Here is a 22,755-nt window from a genome sequence, read left to right on the forward strand (position 1 = left end):
AAACATATAATAAAATTGTGAAATTCTAAAAAATCGCTTGTTTTTCTTCACATCAGATAACTTCACGTAATCATAGCTTTTCAGGTATTTTCAATACAAACAAAGATCATTATTTCAAATTTACTTATGTTCAATATTTATACTTTTGGATAGGCAACAATAATTTTAGATGTTTACATCTTTTCACGAATTTACAAGCACAATAAAGTAAGTCATGGTCTGATAATTTCTCATATCGGCAATGATAATTTTTTTTTTTCTAATTTTAATTGAACGTACTTTATGACCTAGCACAAGTTTCATACAACAAAGTCGCTCAAATATAACGCGATTTGTGAAGAACTGATATGAGTAGTTTGCAGAAATGTAACACTATCAACAAACAGATAGTGAAAATCGCCTTAAATTCAAAATTTGCTCTTACTAACTGCAAGAATACAATGTGTGAAAATCAGATTTTTATCTGCATTAGTCTCGAAATGGCAATATGGTGAAGTCGTGCCGATACTTTCTGGGACACCCTATCGTCTATACAAAAATTTTAAAATTTGTATAGACCGTGGTCTTTGATCCCCTCTAAATAACCACGTGGTTTATGGGCGGTCCCTAACTGATGAAATTGATATGCCTTTTTCAATATGAGACAATTTTCCCTCAATATTCTCAAACACATTGTGAAAGTATTGTAAAGTATAAATTAGAACAAAAGTTTTGCGATGAAAAATATGTTGGTTCAGGAATCCATATAAGACGGCTATGCTTTTATGAGCAGTGTCACTCTCTCAAAACTCTTTAAAATAAATTCCTAATTGAGGACTATCTCAAGAAATTTCAAAATTTGGAGAAAATTCTGTAGTAATTTTTGGAGGCATGTTCAGAAAAAAAATTTTTTGTTTTCATGTAAGTATCTTGAACACAAATCTTGTAGAAATTTCTAGCGCAATCCGTGTAACAATTACTGGATGAATTCTGATCTCTTCGGACATGTGGTTCCTAAAGTTTTTATTTTTTAGACACTCAATCGCTCCCAGCTCTGAAAAGACCTTACCAAAATCTGATAAAAGTGTTGCAGGTCAAGTTCTTATGTATAATCAAGTTTTTGAGTAATCCATCACGTCAAACATTCCTCAAACTTTCCCATGAGCTCATTCACAGATCTGACCTAGAATCCCTATGAAAGCATTTGCGGAAAATCTGTAGCGAGACATCTGTAATAATTTTTAGAGATGTCGTTACTGTACAAAGGATGAAGTGCAATCTCACAAATATTTCGTACACAGCTAATTCAGATTACCGACCCCAGTTAAATTTTACTGGGTTTTGGAACTACGGATCTTCCGGCAATTTTTATGATTACCGAAAAAACCCAGTAAATCAAAATATGTTTTGATTGATGGAAATTACTGACTTATAAGCGATTTCTTCACCACCGCTTAGGCCTTAAACCTGGTTTAATCGTATGGGTAAACCTGGTTTACGGCTTAAGCGAAGGTGAAGAAATCGGCCCTTAGTCTGTAAAATTGTAGAGCATTTTTACTGGCTTGCTTCACGCTTTGCTTCTCCGGATCCTTTTTTTTCAGAAATCAATACAAATAAAATCCCAATCGACATGTCCCTTATTAAGCCTTTTTCGTGAGATTAAACATCTACGGTATGCTCATATCTCAGTGGAAGTAATCGAAAAAAGGGGTAACAAAATCATTATTATTTGGTTGGTTTGCCTGCATATAAAAGGCAAACTCAATGATGCAGATGCACTCTTGTATGGAAACCAACCGAATTCACCAACGTAAGCAGTTAAAATCGTGCTTAGCCTCTTTGGTTGCTTAAATTAGTTGAGTTTGTCACTAAATTTCGACTACTTACCACGAGAAAGCGCAAAACATGTGCAGGAAAAGTTTGGTTGCCGTAGACGTGCCTCCTGGCGCCGGATGATTCTATAGCAGGGTAGAAGATTCTCATTTGACACATTCCCACTTACGCATCAGTTTGTTTTGATTTTGACGACAAGTCAGTAAACAACATCAACTACTGAAAAGTCGGTAATTTTTTTACTGACTTTTCGGCCTGTTGGGTAATGTTGCAAAATTGGGTCTGACAGCTACCGTAGTTCAGTAAAACATAAAAATTATTACTGAACCTCAGTAGTTTTCAATTAAAAAGCTGAAGGTTCGGTATTTTTTATGATTTACAATTCGTACCCAGTATAAAAAATTACCGAACAAGCAAATCGTGATTGAGTGTGTATAGAAACTGTCTTGAATTCCGCCAATAGTTCACGAAAGAACTTCCCAAGAATTTTCAAGGATTTCGTCGAACATATAGCAAAATATACGGTGAAATCTGCCAAGGGTTGATTCAAAAATATGCCTTGCTTAAATACCTTTGGACACCACCACTTTTGAAGAGTGATTCGTTCATAGAGCTTCAAGCGATAGACACGGCGTAATTGATGACTTAGTTCGACGTTAAAGAATTATACCCACATTAATATTCGCATTTGCAACCGAAGCAAAAGATAATGCGATATTTGCGGGAATTCCGCATTATTCTGTCTCCTTGTTCTAGAGGTAGGTGTTACGGCACAGCTTTGCTATTTTGTTCCTGGCCATGTCCCAAGTGCTACTGTGGGACAAATTTTATTTCTCAAGTTTCTGACAGCATCGGCGAGGAAAATAACAGACCATTTTCTGCGACACGATTGGAGTAAAAACGAATTTCTCGGCGACACACAGTGTCTGCTGCTGCTGCGAAGTTCCATCCCCGTAAAACGTATAAATTTGCTTTTGAATGAACTAGTGCTGTATATCGACATACATATTCAGCAATGTTCGCTATAAATAATAACCTCTGCCTCTGCGGTGGCTAGGTGGTGATGAAGGCAGGCAAGTACGGGACGAAATAGCGAAGAAGACCAGCTCTAGAGCCATAGAGAGTGCTAGGTTTGAAGAGCAGAGGGAGGTAAGAGAGCTGGATGGAGCGACGGAAAATGCTCTGTTGCCAAGTTTGCTAGACCTCACTTCGCGGGGAACATCAGCAAGCTTAAGTCAACTTTGTATCATTGGCAGCTCTCAGGAGGAAACGAAGGGAGGGTGGCAGGGATGCGGTGACTTAAACACATATTCGAACTGTTTTATCATATATCATTTTTGAGCAGGATTGATTGATGCTGGGTCATTAGGCCGAAGTATGTTAGGCTGAAGAACGTTAGGCCGAGTGGATCATAAGTTGCAAACGAAGACAGAATAGCCTATTGTAAGAGAAGGAAAAAAATCGGGTTTCTGTGAAGTTCTGATAGTTTCTCCTTATGAATCATTCGGCTTAATGAGCTTCTACCTAACGACCCATTTGGCCCAACGTATTTCGGCCTAAAGACCTGACACCAGATCAAAGAATTTATTTAGTAGCAAATTTCATAAACGTTTGTGTGTATTGGGGCCCAGATAACGCACTATTCAGCAAGACTAGACTGAAGGTGTTGGCTTCGAAACCCGCTGGTTGAGGGTTTTTCGGATAGAAATTTTATCGGCTTCCAGAGCATAGGTTTTCAGTGCTCGTTATACGATATACACATTCAGAAATGGTTAATTGGTAAAGAAAGCTCTGGTAGCTTGGTTGTCATAAAAATACTAAGCTAAAAACAGGCTCTGTCCCAGTTTGGACGTAATGCCAGAAAAAAGACGACGATTAATAAAAAAGTTGGCATGCAAGGGTCCTCGGTGCAAGTTGGCCCTAAAAAGGATAGTTCCGACCATTTCAATTCAATATAACTTCGAAATGCCTTAATTTTTTTTTTTCAATTATAACAGTATAGTCCCACTTTAGCGGCATATCTGATAATGTGTACGTAATTCAGTAGGTCAAGACACCAAGTTTTGAAAACTTTTGAAGAAAGCAAGAAAAATAATGTACAGTAAATTCTCCCTAAAAATAAAAATACAGTGAAACCTCCATGAGTCGATGTTCCATGACTCGATATCGACTCATGGAACCATGCTAAAAATATAATTTCATGGTTACTATGATGGTTCCCTGAAACAGCTTTCCAAGGCATTTCTGTTCCGTGACTCGATATTTCCCTTGCGATCCCTTGTTCCTTAGGATATCGACTCAGGTTTGACTGTATTTCATAAATGCGTTAGAACGAGTTTGACGAGCTCAAAACTTCTCTTTTCCAAGTTGTTTGCTACAAGAATTGCGTTTTAAACCCTCAATAGTTGCCGTAATGAAGCTCTGCACAAAAATCTTACTCTCTCTTTCACTCTTTTGTGAAATGCCCTGGGAAGTCGAGAAAATTTCTTTTGCGAAAAGATCCTCGACCGGTTTACATCAAATTTATAGTAATTGATCTATCAAAGTGTTTTGTGATCTTTTTTGTGAAGCATGCAAAATAAGACTTTAACTTTAATTTAGTTGAAATTGCACGATTAAATTGAGAATAAATCGATTTTTTCAACGTGCTTGCAGTCTCCACACAAAATTCTTTGTTTCTCTTATATGACAAAATACAATACTATTCTAAGCCTTTAAAAAATAACTTTTGAGCATCGAAAGTACTATGAACTTTGTTGATAAGTATTGTTATACACATAAAGTTTGTATTATGTAGCAAATTAAGCAAATAGAGACGGGGTTGGTGGTCTGATGGCTACCGCTTTGCGTCATAAGCAGAAGGTCATGGGTTCAATCCCAGGCCCGTCCCTTTCCTCGTACTTTGTAGTTGTATATCTCTCACTTGCTTCTATCTTCCATTCTAAATCTATCACACTCAAAACTATTCGTTCATAGCAAACGCTAGAACCAAAGACGGACAAGAAACCGTTTCCCTAACGCTTCCATTCTTACACGCGCATGCCTTTCCTTACGCCTGATTCATAAGCAGTCTACTAAGGGACCGTCCATAAATGACATGGCATCTTAGGGGGGAGGGGGAGTCTATGATTTTGCTACGAACCATGTGTTAGGTATGGGAAAATAGGCTACGATGGGGGAGGGGGGTGTCGTAAATTGGCCAAAAAATGCTACGTCATTTATGGACGCTGCCTTACCACAAAGGCAAACCTCTCTGCCATGCCTTTCCCCCCATTCCATACACTCCTGCATGAACTGACGTAGATGCAGTCGGACTCCACGGTCTACAATGGGCCAGTATAAGTGCAACATCATTTTCTCCCCCTTCCCCACATTGGTCTGCATTCTGACGTGGCAGGCACCATTGTCGCCTAAAAATAGAAGATCACCAGCACTTATACACTTAGGATGCCTGTTAGTCCCAAGCAGTCATTCGGTTGGTTCCTTGTGTAAGTGCAGCTGATCTGGCGATACTGGAGTAGCATCCACGGGCGGTCAATCAAGCTCAAGCTCATGCTGTAGCAAATTAAGCAAATAGATTGCCATACAAGCTGGTAAACTTACATGCAAGTTGGCAAGACGTGCTATGATACTTTGGAAAACGGCAATGGATTCAGCAATCCTTATTTAGATCAATAGCGGTATTTTGATGCTTGAGACAAAAACGTGCTCCGCAGTGTAAGCTATGTTTGAAAGTTTCGCTTATTCCGGAATCTTACTGCCCCGTTGTACGTTATATCATTAATTCCTCACGTTTTGTATAATAAGGGCATAACTGCAGTGTTCGATTCCTGTTGATCGATCTTTTCTTCAGCTAATTACTTGGTCAAGTGTATTGTATTTTTGATTCCGTTGTCCTTTGTCATTCCGCATTGTAAAATATTCCGAAAATCGTTTGATTTTCGTGTACTAATCCTAACAGAAAGTCGATGAAGTGAAATCTATCACTGTAGATACGCCTGTATGATACTAAACTCGAGTACTATTATGTACGCTTAAGGGCCGATTTCTTCACCTTCGCTTAAGCTGTAAACCACGTTCACACATACGATTAAACTAGGTTTAAGGCCTAAGCGGTGGTAAAGAAACCGCTTATAAGTACAATAGAATAAAGTGTGAAATAAATGTTTGAAAACCAGTTTGGGCCCATAGTGGGATAAAAGTTCGAATCAGCGGGGCAAACATTCGACCCATAGATTATTTCGCGGAGAGAACATGCAAATTGCTTGAAATCTATATTTCACGTTTTATCTTAGGGGCTGTCCATTTATTACGTAAGACAATTTTCGGGGTTTTTCAAACCCCCCTCCCCCCATGGTAAGATTTTTTGTATGAAAATGAAAAATAAATTGTATGGCAAGTAAGAAATCTCAGACCCTCCCTCCCCCCATAAACCCTTACGTAATTAATGGATCACCCCTTATATTTGCGAAAAATTGCATTTTTTCGTTTATTACAAATAACATCGTTTTGGGATGATTTGTGACATTCTGCAACCTTCAGTTTATAACTGGTAGAAGGTACTCCTGTCATAAAACTAATTTTATCCATTATAACAGTCAGTAAACTTTTGTCCCACACTTGTTTCGAACTCTTGCTCTACCGGTGGGGCAAAAGTTCGTTTAAGACAGTGAATTTTAGCTGTTATAACTAAAAATGGGTAAATATCTTGACACAAGATCGTTCGGCAAAATTGTTGCCAATCTTTTTAAGGTTATTTATTTCTTTTCAACTGTTAAGTTTTTCTGGAAATATTTATTATTCCACTAAGATCGAACTTTTTCCTCGCCGTACTCTATGTATTGGACAAAATGTAAAAGAAAATATATGTTATACCAATAAGTACCAATATTACGAGTATTGAGTGATTTAGACGTTTCATGCAATTTAAAGAACTTTGTAACGAACAGATTTCTTGTTAATGTAATTAATACAATATCTTTTATTTGCCCCCTTACTTTGAGGAGATCTACAAGGGTGGTGCTGCCTCTGGATCTGATCACAGTTCACTCAGCAGTATCATGTACGCAGTTCGCAGAGTATAGATGCGAGCGGCAGGAAGGGTGAGGGCAAGTAGAGCTGGCTATGAGAGACAAGGGGTCTGCACTCTGTGATGGTCGGTTGGTAACAGTACACAGACACTCCGCTCTTGGTGCTCTCTAATGATAATACACGGCAAGTAGGAATACATGTCTATTACCTTTGTATGAACTCAGCTCTTGTTTTTTTTCCTATTTTTTGTCTTCGTTTACTTCAGCAACGTTTTGAAGTTCCAGTTACACACAGGAAAAACTAAAAGTACAATAATTAAGCTCATGCACAACTCTTACCTTGAAAACAGCAACTGGAGCTTCCTTATGGACATTAACCCATCTACCGTCAGCTTAATTTTTTATCGCAAAATTCAAATTCAAATCGTTATAACTTTTTTGTTTTTCAATATTTTTGCACCATTTTTTCACAAGTTCCCAAAAAACTCTTCTAGTTTTAGGATCTGTGTTGGTATTGATTTTTTGTCATCTGGTTTTGAAGATATTCCAAAATTCCTTGGGGGACCGACCCGTAACCAGAACCCCCCGTAGATTTCTCAGGCTATAGAATTTTGATCGTATTCGGATATTCAATCTCCGGAACAATACATTAATAAGAGTATGTTGTGAAAAAATGAAGCAATTTGGTGCAGCCGTCTATAAGTAATGAGCATTTAGGGTTCTGGAACCACGTTGGCCAAATAAAGATCTTAAAAACTTCAAAAAATATCATATCGTAATTTTCAGATATCTCCAAGAATTCCTAATTGATTTGTATGATTTTTTCACAGTAGCTTCTTATTACCAGGTATTATATAGCCCAAATTTTATTTTTTTGATAAACTGATCAAAAACAAAATGGCTGCCAAAGACATTTTATATGGAAAATGCTGGTCCCCCAAACAACATCGGAATATCTTTTAAACCAGATCATCAATGATTAATATCGACACGGATTCCTAAACAAGAAGAGTTGTTTGAGAAGTTGTGAAAAAATGGTGCAAAAATATTGAAAAACAAAAAAGTTATAGCGATTTGAATATTTATTTTGCGGTAAAAAATGAAGCTGCCGGTAGAGGGGTTAATGACGTATGAATAGAAGAATGATGCGCGGGTATTATAATTGATTATCTGGAACAGTCATGTGAAAGTTTAGGTTTTACTTTTATCTGACCAGTAGCACATTGTAATGTTTATAGCACATTCGTTGTGTGAAGAAATGGAAAAAATGTAAATGTTACGTTGGTGCTACATTTGACCGATTGTTGTGTTTTTTTCGCCTTCGTGCGAAACTTCAACTAATTAAGAAGAATGCTGAACTGTTATGCAAACGAGCAATACGTTCAGAATGAGTCATCAGGCCAGAGTCATCAATACTTACATTTTTTCTTCTGAAAACAAATGTAAGCGTGTGAATTTGTAGATAATGAAGAGGAATTCGTAATTCGTAGTTTCTCAGACTAATGTAAATTAATCATCGAATGTGATGCATGTTTTAAAGCAATGGGGTACACAATCTCTTCGCCAGCCGATCGATTCTAGATGTTTTATAGGGTGAACTCAACATGTCGTCAGATTGAAAAAAAGGAAAACAGAAAAGAAAACAGTCTAGTTCGTTTGAAACTACGACAAAGTTATCGACTTCCATGTTTGTTGTTCAATATTTCGCTAGAAGGTGTTGAAGAGCCGGAGTACGACTTTCAAAAGATCCAGTCAATTTGTTTGCTTCGCGAATGATGTGGAGATCGTCAGCTGAACAAAATTGCACATTTTCACAATGTCGTTTTTTGTTTTGTAAGGCTGTGGATTTCTTTGTATTTCTTTGAAGACAATATTTTCATAGCTCTAGTCCTATCTTGTTGCGTGGGAAACTCAGGCAAGAGATTTTCCTAAGAACATTTTTTTCTTTGATTGCAGTGCGCAGTTTAAAAGACAAAGCCAATTCAAACGCGAGTCTAGCGAGAAATTATCTTGAGCGATACTTTTTTAGCAGACATTCAGTCTTCATAAAGATTCCTACAAAAAAAAATCTTTGTGGCATAACGTTTTCAATGGAACAGAGCCTGTTTCTCAGCTTAATATTTTAAGAGTTAATAAACTGAGTTATTAACCGAGAGCATTCTTTACCAAGCCATTTTCTCATACGTATATCGAGTTGCAGACACGATGATACTTTATGTTCAGGGAAGTCATGGAAAATTCCATTACGAGAAAATCCTGGACCGACCGGGAATCGATCTCTGATATCATCAGCATGGCTTTGCTTTGTAGCCCCTGACGTTACAACTAGGCTAAGGAAGGTCTGCAAAAATATATACACTTATAAATTAATACGTATTTGTATCCTAATATTACTCGCACAACTTGATTGTAAACAAATGAGTTTACTGGAAATCATTGGGTGGTTATTCTTCAGCCTTGGCAGCTTTAATTCGTGCTGAATACGCACAAATGGTAATAGGATTCGGAAACAGTAATTCTTCAACTTTTCTCGTAACACATCGATCCAATGCCAATCCCACACGTGGTCACAAGCGCTTCAATTTCAGGCCGCACAGCAGCACAGAGCCTCTACAAGTCCGATAAAGTTTCCTCCATGATTATAACAGGTTCTGCTGGTAAATAGCTCGCCGACGAACGCTGTCGTCATGTGTGCTCTTGAGGTACTTCTCTCCATTACCATGCTGCTGTTGCTGATGCGGGGTCCCGTATATAGACGTGGGTTTTATGTACCACCCTCCCACCTAACCTCTCTTCCAGCGATTGAAAAACAAGTTCTTTCCAGTTTTCCAACACGATATCCCGTTTTTGTTGCCGCTTCTGCTGAAAACCTACATAAAAAGCTGGTCGACATCGTCGAATACATAGACCGAGAAAGGCAGAGAGAGAGTCAGACTAGCGCAGAGGAGTCCAGAGGAGTTATCCAAAGCACTGTGCTCCGCCAGACCGTTATTACGAAAAAAATCCGTCAAAACTGAGTACAGGATTCAATTTCTTAGGTCATTCTACATCTCTGGATCAACTTAAAGAAAAATAATCAGGAGGAATCCAAAATAAGGTTCATGTTTTTTTTTTCAAGAAATCCTACAAGAATTCCTACTTCTATTCGTTACTCTCAGGAATTGCTCCAAAAAATCTTCGAAGGCCTATACGAGAATATCCATTTTGTTTTTGTATGGTATACAGTTGGAGCTGCCTGACAGCTCTACTTGTCAAGACTGAACCCTCGGTCTGGCTTTTGCCAAGTGTCCCCTCTACCAGGACCAATACTCAGACGGACTAGGCTATGATGCCCACTTGAACACAGTTTTTTTTTATTACTATTGTGGCGTGTTTTTTTTTGAAAAATATGCATCTTCCCTTGCTTCTGAGAAAAGGAAGCATTGTGAAAATCAGCAACTCTATTAGAATTTGTTTGAAATATAGTGTCATTACTATGGACCAATGCAAGAGTTCACTAATTTGTCGTTTGAGCGGTGCGAATTCACTCGTTTCCATGGTCACCGCTAAAATGTCAAATAGTGAACCCGTGCATAGGTCCATACACGATAAAAAGACACAAGGTATTATATTCCGAAAAATGACACTTGTTAGTGACGTCATTCCTATCGCAATCTCGAACGAGTACAAGAGAAAGCAAAGCCTGCTCTCTTTTACTATCCTTCTAGCCCCATGCTTGGCGATAGGAATGACGACACATGTTTTGATTGAAAATCGTTGTTTACACGTGGGAATAGCCTACCTTGTTGTGTATACCGTGGGTCCATACTGCCCATAACTGCATATTTGTAACATTCGACAAAAGTAGGCATTGAGTAAATGGGATTCCAAGTGTGCATTTGCAAATGAGAATTCCTCAATATATTCAACTTGTAATTCATCATTATGTTTCTCTAGATTTTTTTTTCAGGAAATTTTTGTAGCATCTCATCCACAGATTACTCCTGCAGTTCTTCCAAACATTTATCCATGACAGGTTCCACAACAATTACCGTGATGCATCAATCTGGACGCTTAAACTGACACGAATGTTCAAATTCTTATTTATGTATGTTTTGTAAGAATATTCTTGAAGTTTTGTTATTTTACACATTTCTGTACACCAGATCATGATGTTAGTGAAGAATTTTTCAACATTAAGTGTGTTTTTACTAGAAAATCATCAAAATAAGAGAGCTTGCCTTGTCCTTGAACGCATTTTAAAAATTAGCTTCACACACATTTTCATCAAAGAAACCTTGCAATGCCTTGTTCGTGCGTTTATTGATTGTCGAACTTGAATTAGAACAAATCGCTATGTGAGATGATGTCCAACAGAAACAACTTGTTTGTTTTTAATTCACATTTTTTTTTTGCGGTGGTAACTAGATTCAAACTTATAGTAAAATGATCAATAATAATAAAAGTAAAGAGTTTGACTGAAAAACAATTAAAATAATAGTAGAATTTAGCTTTATATGTTGTGTTTTATAAGAGTGTCCGGATATTGGTACCGTCTGGATTTCGATTCACCACGGTAACATCGGAATTTTTGTCAGATAATCCTTCGATCATTGCTCCACAAATTTCTTTAGCAATTCAGTCTGATCGTTTTCAGATAAAGTAGGATTCCATTTCTGGCAACAAAGTCGAAATTTACAGTTGCCAAAATCGGAACCCATTTTTAATTTTATTTTTCAAATATTGGTTTGAAGCAATATTACATTGTTCCTACATCAACCTTATGAAATTATAGGATATCGAAACTACAGAACGGTGCACTTCGAAGCCGATATCCGTAGGGCTGGACTATGCTATAAATCTATAGTCCCATAATATTAATTGTGAAATACGGTCTACATATTTTCATCGCTTAAATATCTTCAATGATTTTTATAAGCTTTATGGGTTAGTAGTGTTTGATCCTTTGGTCGCGTTGCTTGCTCCTGCGGGGGCGGGTGATGCAGACAGGATCAATCGTGTTGCGCGTCGCTCGCACGGCACGGTAGTATACAAGAGTCGCGGATCGCGTGATTAGTGTTAGTAGTGTTTGATCCTTTGGTCGCGTTGCTTGCTCCTGCGGGAGCGGGTGATGCGGGCAGGATCAATCGTGTTGTGCGTCGCTCGCACGGCACGATAGTATATAAGAGTCGCGGATCGCGTGATTAGTGATAGTAGTGTTTGATCCTTACCTTATCCCACTAACCCAATATCCTTTCCATGACAACTATGGTGCAGAAGATTCTTCGGTCTCTAAAACCAATGGTTGTCTAACTAACATTCCTTCCCTTCCCCGATGACTGTAAGGACGTGGCCGGCGCCGTTATTGACTTCTAAAGTTTGAGCTCTCGATTTGTGCACATTGAAGAATGGTAAGCTAATCCCAAGCCCCATTCACTTAATCCCTGTGCAACTTCGATTGCTCTGGTCAATCATGGAGTAGCAACTACGAATTGTACGGTCATTTATGCTCATGCTCATGCTCAATGATTTTTATAAGCTTTATGTACACTATTTGTATGTGTGAGCCATGTAAAATCAATAATCGCTTAAATGATCTATATTCTAAAACTGCACATTTCTTTAAAAATGTGTAAGAATACGAGAAAAGCAATGAAATCTATTACTGTATTTTTACAAAGACGCATTTATTTTTTTTAGAAAGTTGAGCTTGATATATTTTATAAAAGGTAGGTCAAATCAACGGGAATATATAGGATCCAGCTATGAAACCTCAAGAACTCGATAGGAATCTTCAGGTCCTCGTAAGAAAACTACAGGAACACACTGAACTCTGAATCATCTAGCTAGGAACTCACATAGTCTCGCTTAGGATTCTCAAGATCTAGCTTAGGATTCCGACAAGAATTTACGTATTTAGAAAACATAGCTAGAAATTTTTGAGACTATCGTTTAAAAACTTAAGATTCCGCTGCAATATTAGTGAAAATTCTCAAGTCTTCGAAGAATGTTTTCAAAAGTTTATTTTTCCCAAGACACCACTAGGTCTCTCTAAATTCCACTGGAAACCTTTTCAAAACCCTCAAAATTTTGCTCAAATATTCAAAATAACTCTAAAAATCCAAGGTTTCCCGCCAGGAATTCACAGGAAGTCCTAGAAATCTGTAGAGTTTATTATAAATTATCATGTTTAGCTCAGTATCCCCAATAACCATTTATCCATTCTCACTGCGTTTTTTTTAATTTCCCGATAATTTTCTTTATCTTTTTGTCCACACGAACACGTCGGAACATATGATGAACAAAATAGAGTAAGAATAATTCAAATCCGTTGACTCAAGCCAACTCGTGACATACAAAAACCATTCCATTTATATAGCAAATACAGTGTAGATTGAACTGTGTTTGCATTTGTCATGGGGGGTGGTGCATTGGGATCCAAAAAAAAAAAAAAAAATACAAAATATAGTGAAATATGCACACTTTTTATGGATTAACTGTTTGCACTTCTGCAATTTACTATAATAACGCAATTTATTTTATGAAATTCCTCATAAGTCACATAACTTTTTGTTTTGTTTTACTGCGGTGTGTTTTTACATACGCAATGTATGTAATTTCATAATAATAAGAATAAATGTATTATTGAAGCTCTGTGTGAATCATAGATTTCTATTTCGTTTTTGCTAGTGTCCAAGGTGGCATACATTTATTACGTAACGCGAAAATTGAAATCCTCCCCCCTCCGTAACGCTTGAGCCTACCCTACCCTACCCCTAGAGCGTTACGTAATTTGTGGACGGCGCCCAAACTACGAAGCATACCGTAACTACAGTAACGCTCCTGCGTTAGTGCTTCGTTCGATCGAGCTGTTCTAAATCGGAAGAGTTTGGTGGTTTTTTATGTGTATCACCTACTGGCGGATTCAAGTGGGCTGGTCACCCAATATGAATTGCTGAGAAAAGAGGTTGGTCTCTAGTAGATATACTGGTGGAGATTAATGACCGCGCACGATGGTGGGGATAATATTTTCAAAAACTTACAAACATTAATGATATTCAAAAATGTTACCAAAAACGGATCCATTTTGTTGCCAAAATCGGGGAGTGCCAAAAATGGAGCATGTCAAAAACAGAGTACTGCTGTATCCTGCGAAATATTGCTCAGAGATTCAAATGATTATTTTTTTTAATTATCTTAGTATGTTTTTGTTTCCAGGGAAACTTATAAAGAGTCAATGAGCTACTTCAGGACCCCTTATTCATCAAGGCTGACTTGAGAACTCAGACACATTTCATCAGAAGTTACATCAAAAATTGCTTTAGAAACCCCTCATGGTTTTTGTTTTCAATAATTTATTCAACCTCTGAAAAAAACTTAATGGTGGGGATTGCTCATCAAACCTTCCGGTCCGCCTCATAGTTACGTACTATTTGGTGCTGGGTGTAGTTCTTGTTTTTCCAGCTGTATTGAAAAGCATGAGCCATAGTCTTTGACATACAATCGGATCTATCTTTAGCAGAAAAGAACCGAAATGTCTATCGACGACCGGTGATTGCTAGCAGATATAGTGGAGAGCTTGTCTTGAAACGTTCATCGCTTCAAGCTAGTTGAAAAACTGAATACACTGATTGCCTGTCGATCAGAGCCGAACTAGGCATAGATCGTATACATACATCTGAATCTACATGTCTCCGATGTATTACATCGTTCCAGGTGGGAGTTATCTGATATGTGAATATGGTACCATAACAGAATTTTCCATCTGAACGAAGTGATAAATCATAATATTCCGCAAACTGTATCACACATCTACAGAATGTATTGCGTGAAGTTAAGACACAGCAGAGTATTGGGTACATAGGACCAAGTCCCTGCCGGGTGGCGCGAAACTGATGAGCGATAGACAATAGAATCAACAACACTGCCATAAGGGATAGTAAGCATGTGACTATTGTCGAAACTATGATTAGGAGGCAAATCAACATCCCAAGATCAAATTTTTGTTACAACCCAATGTAGGTATTATTAAATTAGGCTGTAGAAAATGATAAATATCTGATCACTTAGGAATGTGTTGCAAGGTAATAAATGCTCGTAGTCTGTTTTCTTTGAATACACATGTATAAATTGTTAAAATTGCCGAATCATACGCGGAATTTATAAAACGGATCATGAAATTAGGAATGAAATCATAATGATGATAGATTATCAACTTTCCTTTCGTCTTGCTATTTGTTACCGTTAGAATCACCAAACTGATTGGTTTCCCACTACTTACACCAATACAACAGCACGAAAACTGAAGTATTATAATCGCGCGTTGGAACTTTCAATATCCATATATTACATCAATAGTGAATTCCTGTATGTAGCCAGTATAAATAACAGAATCATCAACTTCTTGAACATTCTTTAACTGAAAACAGGATGCTTGTTTTATCAAACATGCTCAATCTGCACCTAAAATCTCGGATCCAAATAGTTTTCTAAATAAAAATTGTGTCTAAATAAAACGTGTAGGCCAACAAAACATAATTGAGTAGGAGTTTACAAGTTACTTAGCACATGAAAAGCAGTTTAAATTAATCTATTACTAGATCAACACTAATGCTCACATTTTTATATTTTCATTTCATCATGGTCCTCATTGCTCGAGCGGAGACGAACACCCTGGAGATGGAAAAAATCGACAGCGCTACGATAAGGAAACGTAACAGATGAGAAACTATCGATACATTTATCAATTATAAAACCCCGTTTTAATGTTAACACTTTGTTTCTGCTTTTTCTGTTTTTTTATCGTTTCAGCAATCAAATAACCGAACCAACTCTACTATCTTTTCATTTCTTCTTCGTTATACTTATAGTCCTTCTGGCACTGAACCGAGTGGTGCGCCTTCCGCTTTCTTACTGGTGCTGTTTTTCCTGTACATTTGGCATAGTGTCGGAGGTGGTGTACTGTATTTGCTATACAACGCGCTACTTTCAATATTGTGCTTGGCGTGTGGGGAAGCAGTACTAGTGGTGAAGCGGAGGGCGCCATTCGGTTTAGTGCCAGAGGGACTATATCTATTTAATGTATCTGAAGCTTGTGGGACCGCTTTAATTCCGGCGCCTGCTTGTGGAAGATCCCGGTGTGCTAAACGGTATAGGACATGTTAACGGGGGAGGCTTGGTAGGTCCTCACCCAGCCCGTGTCTAGATGGGCGGATAATTGTCTGCCAGGGTGTGGATTGAGCAATTACAATTACAATTACAATAATTTATTCAACCTCTGAAAAAAACTTAATATTTCTCTGGATACATGCCTGGAAAAATCTGCGAAACATTGCAAAGAATTACTGAATGAATTACTAAAACATCTTAGGAGGAATCTCTGGAGTAATTCCTTAGTTGAAAGTACTAAGAAATACTGGAGGAACATTTTGTAGGAAATTCAAAAGAAGGTTAAATTTTTAGGATGTTCTAAACGGAAGCCTTGGAAGATGTTCTAGGGAAACCGATGAAATAGTCACCGGATAAAACGTTGGAATACTTAGAACTTTTTTGAAAAATATATAAAAAGCTATGGAAGAATTCCTGTGATTATCCTTGGAAAGTCCAGGCTGTACTCTTGAGATATACAAAACAAAATTCTTAAAGGAATTCCTTTGGAGAATTTTTGGAAGAATTCCATGGGAATAATCACTAAACGAATGCATGATGAACCACTTAGGGCAATCTTCGGGCATTTTTCCTGTTTTTTTAATGAAATTTCTGATGAAATTCCCTGACAACATCATGAAAAATGCAGACAGTAATATAAACAGTATAACTTGTCGTAATATCGGAAAGAATACCAAAACCTATTGTCAGAAGTACTTATAAAAATGTCTGGTATGATTCTATAAGATCGGTTTGTGTTAGGTTTCGTTTTTTTTTTTTTGATTCCTGTTTGGTTTCTTTTTGGTTCGTGTTTGGTTTTTTTTTTCAGCCAAGAGGTTTCTAAAATTCCTTTTTTCAAGATACGCAGTCGCTACCAGTCCTGTAAGCGAATTAAATACGGCATACTTCTATCAGCTGTGCGAATGTCGGTAGGAAGAGTTGAAAATCTGTCTCGTAGAAGACATCCGTTTGTTCACGTGTGCAACGAAATCGTCCCAGCTTTCCAACAAGCGGTTGATAAGTACTGTAATTTTTATATCAGTAATCACATGCTTTATCTTCTAATTATTATTGTGCTTCATTAACTCTCATATCGTTGATTTCAAAATAGCAGCACTAACAAAAATAAATGGTTTGTTTATCTTGAAAAAATAAAATTAAATTAAATAGAAAACAACTTAACTTAAATCTGTAAACCATGCACAAAACTTATTTAGGCCAGTTGGGTAAGTTAAGTCACTTGTGAAAATTTATAATTATAACAACAGTTACAATTATGTACTAGTTTAAAGTACCCAGCATGATCAACTTTTCAAGCGTTTTTGTATTATTTTTCTTTTAGAACTATTAAATGATCTTAATTCATTTGTTATTTATTTATTTATTTATTTATTTATTTATTTATTTATTTATTTATTTATTTATTTATTTATTTATTTATTTATTTATTTATTTATTTATTTATTTATTTATTTATTTATTTATTTATTTATTTATTTATTTATTTATTTATTTATTTATTTATTTATTTATTTATTTATTTATTTATTTATTTATTTATTTATTTATTTATTTATTTATTTATTTATTTATTTATTTATTTATTTATTTATTTATTTATTTATTTATTGAAACTACTTGTAATAGCATAAATAACCGCGTATTGATTTTCAAAGTATATGCTACTATTCTAAAACTAACACTAATATACCAATTAATCTGTACTAAAAAATAAGTTAACTGCTCGTTTGAAACGAAGAAAATTTATTTCATTTCTGCAATCTCGTGGTAATTCATTCCAATTTTTGACAGCTCGATGTCGGAATGATTCTTTTAAGTAGTTTGAATGACATCGTGGAACTATTTATGAGGAAGAGCGATATGATCGAGTGTAGCTAAAGAAGTTTTTGAGATAAATTGGAGGATTGTTAAGTATTTTGTGAGTTTGAATACACATTCTCAATTTTAGATGATTTGTGAAGTTGCATCCAAGCAGTGCCTTGCTATAACTTGATATGTGATCAAATTTTCTTAGGTTATAAGCATATCTAGTGACAGAGTTAAAAGCTAGATTTAGTTTCTTCAAGTTTTTCTTAGAAGTGAGGCCAAATAACACATCGCCATAATCAAATAATGGTATTATGAGAGATCTAGCTAATTGAACTCTAATATGTTGTGGAGTACAATGCCTTAGCAGTACTAAAGAGTGAAGTGCACCGTAAATTTTACCACACACACAGCATTAACTTGAGCGTTCCAGTTTAAGCTGTTGTCCATAAGAAGACCTAGATTTTTGACAACATTTGAATATTCAATAGAATCTTTCCCAACATGTATCAATGGTATGTTTTGCCTGTTAAATCGTTTTGACCGGAAAATCAAAGCTTGAGTTTTCTTTGCATTTAGGTGTAAACCATTGCTATTTCACCACTTCAGGATGCATTGAATATCAGTGTTAATACGATTTACAATGTCAGTTATATGATTAGGCGATCCTGATATATATATAACTGACAATCATCTGCATATAAGTGAAATTGACAATGTGATATCGACAGTGGTAAGTCATTTATAAACATAGAGAAAAGGAGAGGTCCGAGAATTGATCCTTGTGGGACTCCATTTATTACGGATGTCTTATCAGATATTTGATTATTAAAATCAACGTATTGCATTCGGTTTGATAAATAGGACCGTATTAAACTGATCGAGAATTGATCCATTTGAAAATTATGTTTCAATTTATGGCACAGCAGCCGATGATCAATGGAATCAAATGCTTTACTGAAGTCTAAGAGAACCGATACAGTCACCAATTTGTTGTCCGAAGCTTCCCTTATATCATTATCAATTTTGATCAATGCCGTAACAGTGCTGCGTGCTTTCCGATAACCAGACTGCAACGAATTCAGTAGATTGTTACAATTTAAAAATCCATTCAATTGTTTGTGGAGAACCGATTCGAACACTTTTGAAAGAGCACAAAGTATGCTAATTGGGCGATAATCTTTTTCAGCTATCGAGTGATCAGTTTTACCAATGGGAATTACTTTCGCAATTTTCCAGTCATTAGGGAACTCTGAGGTAGTTATGCAGCAATTAAATATATCAGTAATGAAAGGCAGTGTTACAGATAATGACGCTTTCAGTATGTTCACAGGTATAAGGTCATTACCCACAGCGTCACACGAAGCTGAGGCAAATTCCGTAAGAACTAAAAGAAAAGTTTGATTGTGCTTCTACTGAATCCTCGTGTTGATTGAATGTAAAAGGAACAGTCTGCGCAACGAAAAAGGTATTCAGACATCCGGCGGTAATGTCACCGCCACCCATTTTAGTATTAGTTTGCTTCAATCCAAGCCGTTTAATATTCCTCCATAGTTGCTTTGCTGGAAGATCAGCATTAAGTTGAGAAGCGAAGAATTCCCGTTTTTTGCATTTGACCTTACGATTGGCTTGATTTAGAAGAGGCGTAAAGTTGTTCCATTTCTGAGCATTACTTCTATCCCGTTTCCAACGTTCATAAGCATCAGAGCGGTTTTTGAACAATTTTTCGATTTGAGTAGTAATCCAAGGATTGTTTAGATCCCTAACAATTTTTTTTCTTATTAGGTGCATGCCGATCAAGAATTGAGAAAAACAAATTATTGAAACAACGAAGTTTACCATTGACATTAGTGCAATGAAAAACACTATCGAAAGAACCATTTCTCAAATCCGATAGGAAAGAGACGTAATCAATTTTATGATATTCACGCGTCCAATAAACATCAGATTTCGCTTTGGAATTCTTATGCTTATAATCGATACAAATGAAATCATGATCGCTAATTCCACCAGAAGACGATTGATAAGCATGGTTTACATGATTCAAACAATTCCCAGCAATACTATCAATGACTGACGAAGATTCTGACTTATGACATGTTGGAAAAGTTTCAATAAGTTTAAGAGATAGTGAATTCAAATTGTCAATCATTTTTATAGTTTTATGTGAATCTTGGACTGATAAGTTGATGTCAAAATCGCCCATGATTAGACCTCGGTAGATAAAATTTCTGTTAACAGGTTAAAAATATTGTCCAATCTTGCTACGTTTACATCGGGAGGTTTGTAAATTACGCCACACACCAAATTTGCATGTACTAATTTTATAAAGAGATACTCAATTTGACTTCCATCTTCAGCCCTAACAATTACAGAAAATTTTAAATTCTTTTTAACATAGAAAGCAACGCCTCCTCCTTGAGTAGGTATTTGAAATATTTGACTAAAAATTTTGATTTGACTTCTGGAGATTCTTCCTATGTTTTTTTATTAGCCCTGAGATGCTAGAATGACCTCAGCAATCGAGCCCTGCTCTCAATATTGATGAACATTTTTTTATAATAACAGTATGGCAGGGCACCGTGCAAAGTGCTTCGGTCCGTCGCTCACTCAGCAGCAGCAGCAGCACACCTAGCGAGACTCGAGAGAGATGTATCGATTTTTCCATTTATAGCAGAAATGAAAATTTATGTTTCATGAGCTTTTCATACTAACGAATCACTCGCCACGATGCCATGCGAAGGCCTTCTATATGCGAACGGTGTTATTGTGCGATGGCAAGTTGTTGTTCTGGTTTTTCCATCAACCTTCCTCATCCCACATCCCACACCCTCCTTTGGGGGCTGCCCTTGTTCCGTACCTCCACACCCCACGCCAATGTAACTTCGGTTTCAACGGTAGCTAGTTGGAATTTTCCGATGGGTTGGATCTCGTTAGCGGGGTTTTGTAGTCGGATGTTTAATTTTTCGAACTGGGTTTCAATCGGACAATTTTGCTGCAGTTGTTTGTGAATAAAAGCCGTTAATTTCGCAATGAAATAGCTTTAATTTGGAATGTATATGAAATATTATACACTTGACAATACCCTTTAATTCAAACATGATCCCTCCCATTAATTGTGGGTATCAGTCATGCAAAAAAGTAATACCATTTCATGCAAAACAAGGTTTTGGTGAAAAAAATGTATGGAATGCCGTGCACGGCCGTGTAAAAAAAATCCGTTCAAAAATAGAATCGGGTTGTTTGGTGGTCTGAAGATTATATTGAATATGAAATTGAAAGCTTGGTCAGCTTTTAGAACGCATACAGCAGGAAAATAGTATTCCACATAAAAACATTTCCAAAAGGAAATAGAGTTTTTTTTTCTGGCAATACATTATGTACAAGATTTTCTAAGAAAACGAGAAAATTTTGTCTCCACCAAATATTGTTTTTCTACAAATTTGTACAAAACTGTCTCAAGGAAATCCCGGGGTCTAAAAAAATCCCGAATCCCGGTATATTTTCGAAAATCTCGGGATTTCCCGAAATTGCATGTTTAACCAGAGTTGCTCGCTGTCACTATCAATGCTTAAAATTTGCTGATTTGTACAGGCCGTCTATGATCAAATCAGATCATTCCATATCACATCATTCTCATGCTGTCTACTCCATCACCAGTGCATTGATGGCGATAGACTATGGATGTCACTGATGGGTTAAGTTTAGCTTTAAATTATGCAGATAAAATGGCAATTTATCAGTACGATATTTTTGACAGTGTTGCAGATAGATTGAAACTATGTGTTGGTCACTGAAAAACATTACTAGCATGGATAATGACCACGTGATCACTCATTCTGCAGTGATTATGATCTAGAGTGCGATGTCGCACCACTGCTGTTGGTTGTCAAATCAAAGTGATATTGATAGCTCGCAAGTGATATTGATAGTTTTAGACCATCAGCCATCAGCTGATAAGATTGATATTAAGCAACTCTGTGTTAAACTAGAAAATGCTGATGTATTTTTTTCAAATAAAGTCACAAAACAAGCGACATGTTTTTTTTCAACTGTTGATGCAAGAATGTATTTTAGTAATTGCATTCAGCTTACTCTCTAAGAGTTTTTATTCAGATTTAAGGCCACTTATGCCTAAACTTGTGTTTTTCTGGTATGTTAGTTACGTAATATTCAATAAACTATTACAGGCTTCTCTACGGTTTGTTCTATTTACTAAATATTGATTTGGTAGTTGATTTTTCTTTATCTTCCCGTAACCATTTCAATTTTCCCGGTGTATCTGGTACTTTTTTCTGGTCTAACGTGGCTATAACCTAACGTTAGACGTTAGCTGTTATGCAAATCATTTAAAAGCATGAAGATTTCATATGACACAACAATCTAAGTAAGTTGCATAATCATGAGAGTTCATTTTAAAAGATTTTTTGATAAAATTTGAGAGTGATTGGTATTACCTACACCTATATCTTACGCATCATGATTGATTTTCGTTTCAAATTAACTTTAATAAATGATCATTACCTTCGATTCCAGTTATGTGAAATTTTGATGAATAACATCTAAGGTTGCATTGTTTTTTTCCGAAAAGAATTCAACTTAACCTTCAAAAACAGGTTCGGTCATTATGAAACTTCTCTATAAAACTAAACATTGCTTCAAAACCCGCTCTAACTGTTCTATAATCTTTTTGGAAGAATTTGATTTTTGTGCCGGGATCCCGGGAAATCCCGGGATTTTTTAAAATAAAATCCCGAATCTCGGGATTTTTTCGAGTCCGGGAAACAAGACCCTCTAGGCAAGACGGCCACCCAATGAACATCGCATGTAATTCTACTTGTAACGAAATTTTCTTTATTTTCTATTAATATTACATACAAAGTAGACGCTATTGGATAATTTCAAAAGATAATTTTAAGTTTACCATAATAAGGGGATGCTTTATAATAAGGTTCAAAAC

At 36.4% G+C, this 22,755-nt stretch overlaps 1 protein-coding gene across 7 annotated transcripts in view; it reads left to right on the forward strand.

Annotated features, from left to right (window-relative positions):
• Positions 1-22,755, forward strand: part of LOC110679171 — a 188,736-nt gene that overhangs the window by 49,470 nt on the left and 116,511 nt on the right. The window lies entirely within an intron of this gene.

Source organism: Aedes aegypti, chromosome 3 (genome assembly GCF_002204515.2).
Source record: "Aedes aegypti strain LVP_AGWG chromosome 3, AaegL5.0 Primary Assembly, whole genome shotgun sequence".
NCBI lineage: Eukaryota > Metazoa > Arthropoda > Insecta > Diptera > Culicidae > Aedes > Aedes aegypti.